This window comes from Stegodyphus dumicola, chromosome 1 (genome assembly GCF_044657685.1).
Source record: "Stegodyphus dumicola isolate Sdum_Otavi_A_Nest chromosome 1, ASM4465768v1".
Classification (NCBI taxonomy): domain Eukaryota; kingdom Metazoa; phylum Arthropoda; class Arachnida; order Araneae; family Eresidae; genus Stegodyphus; species Stegodyphus dumicola.
This window is the reverse complement of record NC_140768.1, coordinates 80,617,628-80,633,846: the sequence shown is the minus strand read 5'-3', so window position 1 is coordinate 80,633,846 and position 16,219 is coordinate 80,617,628. Positions and strand designations below refer to the sequence as shown.

At 32.1% G+C, this 16,219-nt stretch overlaps 1 protein-coding gene across 1 annotated transcript in view; it reads left to right on the top strand.

Annotated features, from left to right (window-relative positions):
• The window catches only part of LOC118195619 (protein Tob1-like), a 241,902-nt gene that overhangs the window by 150,121 nt on the left and 75,562 nt on the right, over nt 1-16,219 (top strand). Inside the window, exons 3-4 of the transcript XR_015041175.1 lie at nt 13,020-13,114; nt 15,205-15,321. The gene's annotated coding sequence lies outside the window, so the exon portion shown is untranslated. The remainder of the gene's footprint in view (nt 1-13,019; nt 13,115-15,204; nt 15,322-16,219) is intronic.

Here is a 16,219-nt window from a genome sequence, read left to right as displayed (position 1 = left end):
ATGTACATCCTTTTTTGGAACAAAAATGATTAAAAGAATTTGAATTTTGATTCAAAGGAATTGATTACACACAAATTTGCAGCTATGTTCTAAACCCGGAGTCTTGGATCGGAACGATTCTATAACATGAAAACGGTAATTCTACATTTCCATGCATGTGTCTTCTGCAGAAGCTACTTACACCGAAAACTGGCTTTAATACTAGAAGCTCAGTAGAATTGTTTAGGTAAGTATACAAATGCAGTTGGAATTGACAATATCTGCGCGTCTGAAGGCTAAGCGATTCGAATATCGAAATGGAAATGTGGGCAAATCCTCGTTCCATCAGACACAACCTTGGGAATGCATTTGCGTTCGTAGCGTCAGGTAAACAATATATTATTATGTCTTTACTGATAATTATAGATGCGTGATTTTCGCTTTAAAAATATCGAAATTTCGTTAAAATTTAAAGTCAAATATGAAAATCCCGCCTTTATTCAGAAAAATAAATAAATGAAATAAACAAATAATAATAATAAAAAAAATCTGAAAGCTTTCGGATTTTATATTACGCCCAAAGAGGCGTTTTTTTAATATTGTACCTTTATTTATTAAATATTAAGTTCTTCGCCCTTAAACCATAAAATTCAGTTCAACAGCAATGTCGCAAAATATTTAAAAACAGCATATCTTTAGAATTTCCGATAAGCCTCGCGCGCTGGGATAAAAATATTTTTTTTTCCGTACAGTGTTGCTAGTGCTCGCTTGTTAATCAAAAATTCGTTAAATTTTTACAAAATATGAAAGAGGTAATAAAACAAAATCGAAATTTTCAGATGCCACGTTATTCAAAATTTGATGGCTCTAGGTACCGTCGTTTTTTCATAGTGCGAGAAACATATATACATTCATGCAGATTTTTCATTATTTTATTTCTTTAAATATATAATATAGGGCGAAAATATTTGGTGGAAACAATTTAAAAAGTGATACGCCGTTTCCCTTCTGGGCTAATAAATAAATAATTAAATAAAGTGATGAAACTAAATGACCTTTTTTCAAACCTGTTGTAATAATAATAAAGTGCAGTACAGATTTTTTTTTAAAAAAAGGTCATATGATGATGATCTTAATATTCTTTTCCTTGAATCTTTGGTTTCCATCCGTAACTACGATATTCGAGATTACCTCTCAGCATCTTCGTTATTAATAGGAATATGAAGGCCTTTGTGAAGTTTTTGTGGCAGAATATTGTTGCTTTCAGACGCATTGTTTTATAACATCAATGTGAGAACCTTGATTGACCATGGTAAAAAGTTGTTTCTAAAAATGGTTGGATATTTTTTGGAATGTCTTTGATAAAAATGGTATTTTAAAAATGCTTTTCCTTTAAAGCTTACGTAACTGTAGTCAGGGATACAGATGGACAAAATAATTTGCAAATATGCTCATAAGATTCATTTCGTGCGTTGCATAGGATGTATAAAGTCAATTTATTTAAATAATTTTCTGTTGCTCTCGCATCTACATCATATCGTATTTCTGATCAACTTCACTTTTCTGTCTGTCGAAATACATCCTATCTTAACCCTAAAAATAACCACTGCTTTAGCGCTCAAAAGAACATTTTAATTCATGTGACTATTTTCATTTGAATACATAGTTAACTCTTCTAAAATCTGAATTAGTTTCATAAAATTTGGATAGAATTTAGAATCGAAAGCTATTTGAACTCGTACGAGATAGAATTTCATCTTCAGAACTTCCCTTTAGAAAATCGGCACTCCAGTTATCATCTCTTATTCGAGAAGAGCAACAGTATGTATATTCAACAAGAGCAACTATATATTCGCCCAAAATAAACGGCAGTTCCGAGCTAAGAACAAATTTTCGTTCAAAAACGTTCATAAAAAAATATTTCACAATAATTGCTAATAAATGCTCAGTTCCGCATTTATTCGATCTATTTCGTAAATGCGAAAATTACGTATCCTTACACATGATATATCTTTATGAAATTATATGCTTTGCAGTTCATTTTATGATACAGAGTTCTGAATAAAGAAGAAATAAATGCCTATATTTAATTTTCAGCAAAGCTGCAAGGAATTTTTACAATCTCACGCGCGTGCTCTCATGGTGTAAGTTAGTACGTACAGCTGGCAACCGGAAGATATGCAGCTCAAATCCCGGTGAGTCACAGTTGATTTCTCATGCTTCATACTTCGATAAACGTATCAAGTTTATAAAAATCTACATAGACATATTTGTTTCATTTAATAATATAACAGTGTTCATAAAATAGTCTAGAAATCGGTGAAACAAAGCCCCTTCTTTCGAATATTCTGAGAATTATCTACAGTATTTCCTCCTAAGTGCTCACAGGTCTTCATTTTCCTAACCTTTCCCCAACGTTTTCGTCGATATCACATGGAAACAACAGATGTGAAATTAACTCATTAAAACCACTTGAATGTCTTCAAGTTCTGAAAAGCCCAGATGATTCATTCCGAGCAAGTGTCAGCAAGAATAAAAAAAATAAAAATAAAAATGAAGTTAAACATTACAATATGTGAAGGTTGACCTTGAGCTGTCAGTAGCAGATCCTGGTCAGCCTTCAGATCGAACCTGGTAATAAACTTCATTAATTAGAGATCAACCTTCGTTTTAAGATGGCTACTGACTTCCTTATTCTCAGTGAGTCCCTTAACCTTCGAAAAACAACGCAATTCTGTTGGTTTAGCTTTTGGTGTTGGTCAGCACTGACATACAGGCAAACGCATTTTCCCGCACTTTTGTTTTCTGTAGAAATGTTAATATCATTTACCATCAAAGAGTAAGAAAATGGCTAAGATGCAATTTATGCATGATGGTGGTATTTTTGGAAGTTATTTTATTCAAGGTCTGTAGCACTCATGTTTTTGGATTGAAACACTGAAGGATAAGTCCACATATCTACATATAACATTCGTAAATGAAAGATACTTACGTCTTTGATTTTAACAAAAAAGAATAAAACAGCTGCGAAATTTCCAAAATGGGAAGTTTTGTACAACTTACGCATTTCCATTTGCAATTTTAACAACGTTTTAGAAATGTACTTACATTGGTGGCGTAGCCACAGCTTTTGCCACCCAAGCGGTATCTGAATTTACTGCGCTTTTTGATATGCAAACAAGTTTAATAAAAAAAAATCAAAATGCGATGTAAGGAAATACATTTAAACTGTTTATTTTTGAAGAAAAACTTTAATGCCAACATTTTAAAATTATTAGTCCAAAGGGGCTTTGTCCCTGGGGGCCTATTGTTTTCGTTTTGCGATTTTGCGTCGAATCACTCTGAATGTCCGTTTCAGCTTTCAAACTCTTGCCACCAAATATTATCGCCTTGTATTATATTTGAAGTATTTAAATAATGAAGAATCTGCATAAATGTATGTATGTTTCTCGCATTATGAATAAAACAACGGTATCTAGAGCCATCCAATTTTGAATGATGTAATCCTGCTGCGAACAAGGGCATCTGGAAGACCAAATTTGAAATTTGGAATCTGTTTTATTATGGATTTTATATTTCTTAAAACTTTAACGAATTTTTGATTAACAAACTCAAATATTTCAAAGCGAGCAATGGCCACATTGTACAAAGAATATATATATATATCTTTATCTCCAGGGCGTGAGACAGTGTATCGGAAGTTCTAAAGATACACTCAATTTAAAACTATTTTGCGATATTGCTCTTGAACTGAATTTTACAGTTTAAGTGCAAAGAAAATGATATTTAAATAAATAAAGGTAACACACAAAACGTTAAAAAAAAGCCCCTTTGAACGTAATTTAAAATTTGAAACCTTTTAGATTAAAAAAAAAATTTTTTTTAAAGAAAAAAGTATTTAGAATAAAGAATTTCGTTAACTGATAAGGTACAGTAACTCTTTTAGGCTTCCTTTCATAAGTTCAGTGTTATATAGAAACGCTAAAAAATACACCTTTAATTTTTACTGCACAACTTTTAAAAAGTTAATACACCGATTGGCTTTACGAACAGTATGTTTTCTTCAAGTCACATTTTAAACACAACGAACAATTAAAGGTTTGAAAATTATTTTCTGTCGCAACGCGTTTTATAGCTTATTTTCTTAAAACTGTTTTTTTGGAACCACGACCATTTTGCACCTCTCGGACCAGTTTGCAACGTCGTGTGCTACTTGGGTAACGACATGCAATTTACAGATCACTTTTGGTTTGGATTATTTAGGTTGTGAAGAAGCACACGATTGCTATCCCCCTAAGAGGAGGGATGCCTTTCTGGAGAACTTCTTAAACGAAACTATCTCATATTCAAATTATACATGGAGAAAACCGCAAAAACTCTCATGCAGCCAATTTATTCGCCGGAATTTGGACCTGGATCCAGCTACTACTGCTTTCAGCGCTCTACAGCTAGTGGGCGGATCGCTGGTGACCAATGGCTCTACAACAATCAACGATCAACGAAGTGGCAAGCCTAAGATACTTACGTTTCTATTCCTACATCATCAGAAAGGTAAGCCAATGGCCCGCGCTGCATCGGTGCCTAACGGCTAATGAAAAGACACTGATATTTTTCAGACCAATGATGACGGACAGCCCAAATGTCAACAATGACCAATCACCTTCGTGGTTATTAGTGCTCTTCGATTTAATTTTATTTTTATGATTTATCTAAATTTACTGAACTCTCCCACACCGGTGGCCTTGAAAGTCACAGTCGATTTAATTTTATTTTTATTATCTATTTGATTCACATAATTTAAATGCATTAAATTTATTGTCTAACCCATAATTTTTATGAACTTTTGCAGCATTATTTTAATTAACAAAAGATTTTCGTAACCAGTGCAGGTTTGGGTAATTTCAAGGACTCCAGAAAGTTCGGATTTGGAGGCCGCCAACGAGTTCGTTTTCAAAACTGTATTTTCTACAAAAGGTTTCTGTAGGCTATTACATAATTTATTGTTACTAGTCATTTCATTTTGGAAACCAGAAAATGTAAATAATTATGTAATATTTCGTATATTACATACGATTAAATCTGAAGTTGCTTCTCTTCATTTATCTGTTTTTCTCCCTATTTACATTTTAATATAACGAATGTTTTCCTCAGTAACTCATATTATAGTATGTATAAGTTCTATTGCACTATATTCTTCTGTCTCTTTGGTTTGGTTTGGTTTGGTTTATCAGATTACGGCAAAGCACTCGAGGGCTATCTGCCTTAAGGAAGGGATGCCTTCGTGGAGGACTTTTTTAAAGAAACTGGCTCGTATACACGTTACACATGGGGAAAACCACGAAAACACCCATGCAGCTAGCCCGTTCGCGGGATTCGAACCTCGGACCGAACTACCAGTGTTCAGCGACGTTACCGCTCGGCCGCTGGTGGGCCCTTCTGTCTCTTTGATCTTTAAAACTGAAAATTTTTCACCAAATTCAATTTTCTGGCGTTTTCTTCGATTCATTGCATTGCTTACTCCCAATTATGCTGTCATTTTTGTTTTTCCTTTGAACATTTACTGAATTTGCTTTCCTAATGTGAAGTTCCTTTCAACAAATACACATTTTTCAAAATTTGCAAAAGAAGATTAGTTAAGAATCCTTCTTATAATATACATATGAGACTTCACCACGGGTGAGTAACTACTTACATTATTATTCACAACACATAATTAATAACAGGTAAAATATAGGTAACATTAATGACATCTTCCTCTTACAGAAGCATAGTATGTTTTACTCGCTTTCCTAACTAGAGTTCTTTTTAGACCCTACATACATTTATAATCGTAAAACATACATTTATAATCGTAAAACATACATTTAACATATGGGAACCTTAAACCATAACTTTAAAAGTATACATTTATATCTAAAGTTTCATAAGCAATATTCATTAAATATATAACTTTTATAAAAGGTTATAACGCGCTAAAACTTTTCCCTCTCTCCTTTTATTTCTCTTCCTGTTTTTTCTATGTTTTTCAGTTTATTTTGGTAATAATGTAATACTGAAGCCTACTGATGTGGTTATTAAAATTAACGGTTAAAAATCATCATGAAAAATCATGGAATGAAATGAAAAATTAATACGCAGTTCTTGTTCAGTCAATCTTGAGTAATTAATCGCCTGTTCTGGAAATTTCTAGTTGTATCCTGGATTCAATTTCAGGAGGGGGAGAATTGAATACTTCGGCGTTTGTTTTCTACACATAAAGACAATTATTATTATTATTTATTAGGAAAAAACATTTTCCATGGATTTCGTTTTTGAATCTTCAAAGCAGACTTAAGAGTCAGTTTTCAATTCATTAGAGAGTTTCGTCGCAAGGTTTGAAAAGAAGGGAAATTCATTTTAACTTGTTTACTTTTAAGAAGTTCCTCTAAAAAGGATTCTAGTGGCTTATATCCTTAAATATTAATTATTTAAGATGCAATATATATCAAATTAAAATATTTTTCAAAAAGGCATATAATTTTATGATAATTACTTTTGCATAGTGAACGGGATGGGTTGTGTTAGTTAGTAAAAGATAACTTTTCATATAGCCCTCGACTGAAGCAAATTTCGAATTAATGAAGTATTTATTGTATTTTAATTAGCTAAATATAAAATTCTTGACCTTAAGTTGCAAAATTCTCAAGATATATTACGACTTACTTAGTTGATCATCAACTTAGAACGCAGAATTCTTTGTTTTGGAAGGGACTTTATTTAATTATTTAGTTTAAATCATGTAGAGGTTATTTTAATTTTTAAACGTTCTTTACTGTTTATTCTCTTTCCCACCTACAATTCCCTACCAGAATAAGTTTTTACTATCGCGTCGCATGTAAATGAGGTAGAAAGAGTATTTAAAGGAAAGCTACGCTTACTCCAGCAGTTGATTCTTCTCTTACTGTTTGTATCCTGTATGTTTTACTTTTTGTACAGTAGTTGGCAAGTTAGGAGTTCCGGACTCGCCACCACATCCCATGTGACCAGTGCCATGCGTTGCTTTTAAAACATCGAAGCAAAGGGCTTCTTTTTGTATCACCTCTTCAATTCTACCTCGTATGGAGAACTTCCATATTCGGACTTCATTATATGTTAGGCACAGTCGGGATTCTCTGAGGATAAGTCCCTGCATAGTTCAATAAGGTTTCTACTAAGTTAAGCATAGACAAAGTGGATAGAACCATTACAACTACGTCTGGCAAAAGAAATCATATATATGAAATTAGTTATATCCCAAGACAGGCAGATTTTTTTTTTCAGAACAATGGAAACATTTCTTCCCTTTTTATAGTAGATTCTTCATCAGAAATAAGATAGGACACATAACTGCCTCCTAAAGCTTCAGTGAGCCCAAACACTGTTCTACTCTTTCAAAGAAAGTCAGTTATGTGTTAACGTATTCCAGACCAGAGAAGAAAGTCAGCAGTTGCTACTGAATTTTTGACTAACAGGGTAACTGTCAATAGCCAAATTGTCATGGCCTTGCTCATTAACGATTTTGATTTCGAAAATTTAAAGGATTAAAGTACTATTTCAATGAGAAAAATGCACTTATTTTTATTAATTATTTCATATGCTTGTTATATAATGGTCCTAGTTCATCATTCATCTTTCATTTCTCCCACAAAGTCGCAATGTAATTTGTAAGCATTGTATAGATTTGCAGCAAATGTACGAAAAGTTATCTAATGCGGAAACATCTTGCTGGGTCCCACTTAAGTTTAAGGCCACCCGCAACTGCGGGCATAGCTGGGCCCCTAAATCCGCCCTGTTCCTAATGCATTATGTCTTGGTACGTAATCATATTATATTATTATATTTTCAAATTTATCATTATAAATATGGAATAATATAGCCTTTATGGACTGTTTACGCACGAATTTCCTTTGAGTTTTTGAATAAGGATAATAGCAATCCCTCCCCCCAGCACCGCAAGTACAAGCGCTGTAAAGAGTAAGGCGTTTCGTATTTCTCCTCTCCTTCAAAGCGTCATAATGACTTTTCTAACAGTGTCGCATCCAACTAAATACGTATCTGCTCAAGTTATTTCGTTGGAGGTCTCTTTGCAACACTACGCCCGCCTCTGTCGCCTAGCAACGAGTCCGCGTAATGCCAAAATTTAAAAGCCGGCGAACATTCCATTCGCCTCAAATGCTAATAAGCCATACATAGAAAGAAAAGAGATGGGGGAAAAAATACTCCCTCCGGATAAATTAAAAATGTTTTTCTTCCCGAAGCTCTACGTTCTAACGCTTTATTTTTTCACGCAGGGAAGAAATGCATTCTTGTTTCTTTAACTTTTCATGTAATGAGTAAAAATATAGTAGCAACTTGAGGTATGGGGTTTTACGCATATTACACCAAGCAAGATAGAAGTTCAAAGAAAAATTTAAAATAATATGATGTAGCATGCATTTATAATTCACAAAAAAGGAGCTGTTGCATATTTTTTGTTCGTAAGAATTGTTCTGTTTTTATGACTAAAAGAATATATCTGAGATACATAAAGATTTCTGAATTTTAGTTTTCCTTTTCTAAATTTTCATTGCATGCGAAGTATTTGCACGTGAATAACTAAAACATGCTCATATCTCAGGAATTATTTGATTTTATTAAATATAAAATTATTTTATTTTTTAAAAATGTATTTAAAATAATAATAATACAAAAATATCAGTATATAAAGGCAAAATATACTGAAATATATAAAAAATGAGTTGCAGGTTAAATAAAGTTAATATACATATATAAAAGACATAATAAAAGCGTGGAAAAGACGGAGCACTGTTGATGCGTAGTTATTCGATATTGAAGAGGAAGTATTCTGATTGCGTCGTAAGCTACTGTGTTGACTTCGTAGATAAAACTTAACAGTCGAGGCGATTTTAATTCCGTTTTTATTTCCAATTGACATTATGTGCCCACAGATCACTTGGCATCCTAATCGTGCCTGTTCAAGAACATTTACATTATTGATATTATTGCAATAGGAAGCAAAGCACAGCACAGACAGACGCTGAAATGCGTAGTTATGAAAGATAGAAGCACGCGTGGAGAAAAGTTTTGGTTTACAATGGTAGTTTCAGTTCCCAATTATTATGTCATCAGAGCTGCACAGGCCTAGAATGATCTAGAAATGACGCAATCCAGAGAAGTTATTGCGATTTTTAGAATAGAGAGGGAGCATTAATGTTTTACCGTTAGTTTAAATTATAATTTTGATTCACATATTTTTTATCGTAGATGTATATTTATATATAAAGGAAGAGGGGATTGGCAATGCATACGTTACTTGATGTTTCATCTTTATGATTAGATTTATTTTTGGGGCAGGCGTTGGTGTACAGAAGACCTACAGCTAGAAATTTAGCACTCAATATATTTTAATATTGTAGTATTAAGAAGCATTTTATTAATGGCATAATTTCTTATTGTAGGATTCTCCACTGTATACTTCTAAGTTACAGATGAATGTGAAGAATCTTAAGAACTAGTAAGCGAATAATCGCCTGAGTTCGTAAGGCAGAAAACAACAAGTGAGAAGGGTGAAAAAACCCTTTATTATTCCAACTAAAGTTTAAGAAAACTCCGTCTTGGAGTTGTACAATGAAGCCGACACTCGAGCTTCAACTTAAGAAACTAAGAATTAAACTAAACTAATCTTAACTAAAGAGATATAGCCGAAGCTATCAAGATTCTAGCGGAGTTGGCCCCTTAACGCTCATTGAATGCGAAGCTATGAAGGGCCTAAAGTACGGCCGCGCGTAATAATAGCTTACCAGAGAGTAGCCTAAAAAGGCGGACGCGTGCTAGCCAGAATATCTGGTATCTCTCTCCCTAAGAAAGTAGAACTTCGCGGTTAAATACCGCTCTTCCTCATTAGCATTCAGACGTGATTCTAAAACTACGTTCTGGCCGGAAGTGGTAAGTTGAAATTAAGAAGCGATAGGAAAGGAAGTTTAACTCAAAATTTAACTGTTAATAAAATTAACGTAATACTTACATAATCTTTATTGTTGTTGTTATTTATCCTAACTGGTTAGCCATTAAGCTAGACCAGATCCATGAGTCCAAGATCCGTCAATAAATCCAAAACGGAAGTACGTCTTTTCTATAGGTCCTCTTTTACAAGTTCCAAATAGGTGAGAAAATGTTCAGGAATGAAATGATCAGTATTACATTTTCTACAGATCGGGTAGATCTTATTTCCTCGGTCAAATTTAAGGCATTTCAGATGTCTGCTTAGGAGCCTCAGAGTCTGGTGTTGAGTCCGATTACCCCAAAAACAATAGCACCTCCCGCATTTCAGGTGTCTGCTTAGAAGCCTCGTCAAGTAGTCTGCTGCTAAACATTCATTATTTTTAGAACTCTTTTAGAATTCCGCACACTGATGGTTTTAGAAAGACTGCGTTTAGAATTTGTCGATATTTGTGAAAATCCCATGAAATAGCGATTTTGGATTGTCAACAAAAGAATCCAAACATGACATTTTTATTTATTTCTACTTTAGTAAATAAAGTATAGTAATGGCTAAAAACTTCGGGTATTATATTTCAACGAAAATACCCATTTAACTGCTCTCGAATCTATTTAGACATTTTTTTTTTTTTATGACCTCTGTATGTACGGACAGAATGAAGGACTCGTTTTTTTTCCTGAACGGATTGTAAAATGGATATAAAAGGGATTCAAAATAGATGTTTTCTTGACGTCTGTACGTACGTACGTATTTATCTCGCATAACTCAAAAAGATTAGTGTAGAACACTGAAATTTTGCATATGGGAAATGTTATAGCATCTAGTTGTGTAGCTCTCTTTTTTGTTGCAGTCGGCTGCACCAAACAATCATAAATATATAAATGTAAATATACGAATAAAATTTAACTTCAGTTTTGTGCACCGAAAATTTTATCTTCCTGACCGCTGGCCAGCTTGTTTTTTTTTTTTTTTTTTTTTTTTTTCGTATAGAAATTTTTAATTTTAATTTCAAAAATCATTTTTTAAAACTGTTTTTAACTGTATTTGTTATTTTAGGATTTTCTACATTTTACAATTTTTAACAAAGTTGTTTTGAGTTTTTATGTATTTTCGCCTTACTGCGAAATGAGAACTGAATTGATTGAATAAAAAAATGTATCTCTAATGAAATTGGAGGAAAAATATTTAAATGAAGTGCAGCAAAAAATGTGTATAATTTAATAGGCCGTACAAGAAAGTCATATAGTAATGTGTCACCAAATATTTTGAGATTAGTCATTTGAAACAGACATGCGTTCTCTGATTCTACAAGAGCTTTGATATTAACATGAATGGCAGATAAAGTGAGAATTTAGAGATGAAATATGCTAGCTAAAAGTTCTGAATGATCTGTACTGATGACATAGCCAGAACATAACTTTTTTAGATTTCAGAGGATGATTATTCACTTTATTTATGAGCACGTCATACTGACTTGTATTAAGATTATTCGCAAAATTTTCGATAAAAATTGAGCTATTGCGAAATACTATCCGTTAATGAACTTGTCTTCAGTGTTCTGGAATGAAATTTGCTAAGCAATATTTCAAATTACCCCTGCAGGTATAAGCGTTCATTTCGAAGTTCCACTATAAAACATTTACATCTGAGCCAAATTAGTATGTTGATACGAATGTCATGACCACATTTAGATGGCTACCGATCTGTTGATGACATCGTGTTCCGGAAAGAGAGTTTAGAAGGTACAACACAGATGGATCTTCTAAAAAATTTAGTAATATATAAGCTGTCACAGACTTATAAATGAGAGCCACTAAGAAAAGAATGCATTTCCGGCGATAGATTTAGAGGTACACCAGCGATGCGAAAAGATTGGGCATTGTTTCAGATTTGGGAAAAAGATTGGGGTTTGTAGATTCACTAAATTAGAGGTTATTTTTATGGATTCTTCGCTTCGACAGGCAGCAGTAGTTGTCTTTATGAAAACAAGTCCAAGAATATACGACACAATATGCAATGCAGACGACATTAATTACATATATATATATATGCACCAGAAGGAAGTTCCGTAATTTATTACATTCTGTTTTGCAAATTTTGTCTTTTCAAAAAATCAAAAATTAATTAAATTCATCCAGAAAGGATTCAGAAATGCGGTAAATTATGATAATTACCCACCGGTCCATGATGAAGAAGTACAAATTATATTAGACTTTCTGTCTGTTTCTTTTTCCATATCTCAGCTATTTGAAAATGGGTTTTATTGTTCCTTTTCTTGTTTTTCTTCTTTTCTGAGACGGCATTTTTAAAGAGGGAGAACATGCTGTTTTTGAAATAAAAGGTATATCGTAAGCCACGTACAAATCTGTAAATAGTAAAAGAAGTTCCATAAAATATAGTAGTCATAACAAAGGAATAGGGGACAAATTTTAGCAATTGTGACTTAAATAATTAATCTTGATGGTCAATGATTGATGACTGTGTTAAGATGCCATATAGCTCGAAAAACTGAAGACTTTTAAATAAAATTTCTTCAGTTATTGTCGAAACCTAAGGAGAGAATAATATATTGTTCAGAAAGCAGAACAAAATAATATATTTAAAATATTGAGAAGGTAATATTAAAAATGTTAAAATATGAATTGCTTCCGTTGGAGTTATTTTCAAGCCACCCAAAAAAAAAAAAAAAAAAAAAAAAAAACTACTGATTATAGATTATCTTAGAATTATTACTTGCTTTTAAAACTGCTAACGAAAAAAATTACAAAATCAATTTAAAATTATTGTAAGTATTTTAATTTTAATTGTTAGAGAAAAGATATTCGGATACGTTTTCTAGAAAGTTCTTATTTTTGCAATATGCTTTTGCATTTACTCGAATAATAAGCAAAATACCATATTTACATGAAAATAAGACATGTTCAAATATAACACACACATTTTTATAATAAATTTTAAGATACTAATATATAATTAGGAAACATTAATGATTATCGATTTATTATTACCTATTTGTTTTCAGGTACATCAGTAACTAACATGGCGGATGAGGTCTAACTTGGAATCGCTGAGCTCTAGACGTGTTTAGCGCAACTAGAGCTAGCTGTGCTATATATGGTAATTACCTGTTCGGTTTATTTAGTATTTAAATAGAATAATTTTTCTATATATTAGTAGCATGATAATTAATATCTTCCCGTCATTATGCAGTTTCATTTACTAAAATACCCTATTAAATTAAGATGAAAAAATAGCAAAAGTACATTGGTTTTATTTTTGAATATTTAGAATGATACGAATTTTTCTCTGTTTAATATGACAGAAATGCAATTATTCACATTACACAATAAAAATATTTCTAGAAGCCATAATATTTAAATTCAACATTTCAGTATCTTTTACAGAAAAACTGAAATTTCCTTTAAATCATCATGTACGGAAAAATTTGAATTAAAAAAAAATGAGAGTGCATATGTTTTAACACAATAAAAAAGTAGTGAGAAATTCTTAAATTAACAGTGAATATAGAAATATCACTTATCAGTGTAGGCTGATTTAAAAAATGTAATTAAAATTTCGAATCTGAAAATTACAATGTAATAAAATAAAAATTAAACTGTCATATTAGAACTAAAGCAAACAATTATTATTAACTTCTGAATTTATTCCATTTTAACCTTTATTAAATGATATTTTTATAAGATTATAACGTCATTCCTCATTTATTTTAATAATTTTTTAATGTATGAACCGAAAATGGCAGCCTATTGCCCTGAACAATCGTAGTTTTTAATTGAATTCTGCAGTCACATGACTGCATATTATATTCTTAATTTGATTTTTTACGTATATTCTTTCGTAGAAAATTTCAATTCATACTGTAACATTAGACAAAAACAGTTGTGAAATTTTCATTAAAAACAGAATTTTAGTAATAGAAATAGTACTCCTTTTTATTCGAGGTGAATTCTTTTCGTCCATTTCGTCGTATTGATGAAAAATTTCAATTTGTCCAGAATTATTTTTGTGAATCGAAACACCATATCGATAAAGAATTTCAATTTCAATTTTTTAATCCAGGTAGAATTTCGATACTTGATTCGAAAAGAAAATTTAATCAGTACAAAATGTATATCTCAAATCTATTTCATCAAAAGGCGTTTTTAAAATACTACAGTCTCTGATGCCATTTATTAAGAATGAGAATTTAATGCCAATGAGAACTGCGATATGAAATACGTCAGCTAGGCGATCGAAGAGAAGCTTTAAACCGGTTCGTACCGGAATTTCATAAGCAAAATTCTCGTTCCCTTTGAGAAGCCCCACTAGCAGCTTTAAATGCCTAATCCTCACTGTAAAAACAGCATAACAATTTCCATATTTGTAAGCTGTTTCTCATCATGCATTCGATGACGTAGAGACGAAAGCGGATTGTGATTGGCTGGTTCTAGCTGCGCCTCGTAGTAATCAAATATTTTATTTTTACGTTTGAGAGAAGGAAAACAAAGCGCTTTTCAAGGATAGCGGTTATTTTGTGGATCACAAGACGTTAAGAGGATTCTGTTATTTTGTCGATTTCTTTGAACTTTATGATAAAATCTTGTGTTTAACCTTGAGTTTGATGCGCGCGTGTCGTCTAAGTTTGGCAGAAGCATTCAAATTAATTACTAATTAAATTCCACAAGGATAAAACGTACGATAAATTATTATACTTCGCTTGCACAAAGCATAAAAGCATTTATTTGGGGAAAATTGTTCTTATTTATATTCATCTTTTGAATAACTATAAAAACCAAGAAATACAAATTCCAAGGAGTATGAAATACAAGGAATTATTAAAATGCATTGACGGGTTTATATTTCTCATAAATGTATCATTTAGTAATATAATTTATACGAAATTTAAAATTTGCTGAAATTCGACTTCATATTGAAGATGATTCTATAAGAAAATTTTATGTATTTTTGAGAAAGACTAACGTGAAATTCTTTTTCTTCGAGAAACAAAAATGCGGAATGATTTTGGTAGAAAGCAGGTATTTTTCCCTTGAAGAAGGTCTTGAGTCTATATGTAATAAAAGTAACATTTTTGCTTAATTTTTATGTGATACAGTTTGTACAGTATTATATGTTTTATATTGTGTAGACAATTCTTTTTTTAACTTTCAAATTTCATTGAAGATGCCAGACTTGCATTTCCTCCTTAGCTCCCAAATGGTGACTCTCGTAGGCAGCAAAAAGTGGATTTTACGCCTCTTCTGTTTCTTGCAGCTTTTCAAGAAATTTAAATTTCTTGCTATCATCTGTCGTAAAGACTTCACCATGTAAGTCTTTTATTTTCTTTGAATACTTAAATCCTACCGACAGCGCGTATATATTTATGAGATAATCGCTAACTGAATTTTTAGCAGGAGTGATACAGGGTGATCCAAAAGTCTCGCTCAACAAACTTGTGGAAATGTGGAAATTCCGGAATGGATATCAATGGCAAATTTTTTTACACATAACAAATCATGTTAGAGACAAACAAATCGCTCTCGAAGTTATCACGAATTGCTTTAATCAAGAGATAAACGCTTAAACGAGCCCTCACACAACTTTGTTCTCCCTCAGTATATCAATATCAACTGATGAGCAATATTCAAATTAGCCTAAATAAACAGAGGTTAATTACAAGAAGAATAGGAATAGTGATTCCATCAATAAAGAAGAGAATGGAAATATTAAGTAGGTAAGATTATTTTGAGAGGTTTTTTTTTTTTTTTTTTTTTAGCTCAAAGGGACATTAGACCCAAAGGGCTATAGTCTCAAAATTGCATTTTGCGTCGTTTCACTTTCTGCATTGATTCACTTTTCAGACTGTTGACACCAAATATTATCGCCATATATTGCATGAATGTTTCTCGCATTGTGAAAAAAACAACGGTACCTAGAGCCATCAAATTTTGAATGACATAGTCCTCCAGCCGTACATGGGTACTTGGAAGCCCGAATTTTGCATTTCGAAATTGTTTTATTATTTATTTCAAATTTTGTAAAACTTTAAATAATTTTTTTAACAAACTTCAACGATTTCAAAGCGAGCAATGGCAACACTGTAGGGGGAAAAAAAAAATTATCTCCAGCGCGCGATTGTATATTGGGAATTCTAAAGATGGGCTGTTTTGTTGTTTTTAAATATTTTGTGATATTACTGTTGAATTGAATTTTATTCAGTTTAAG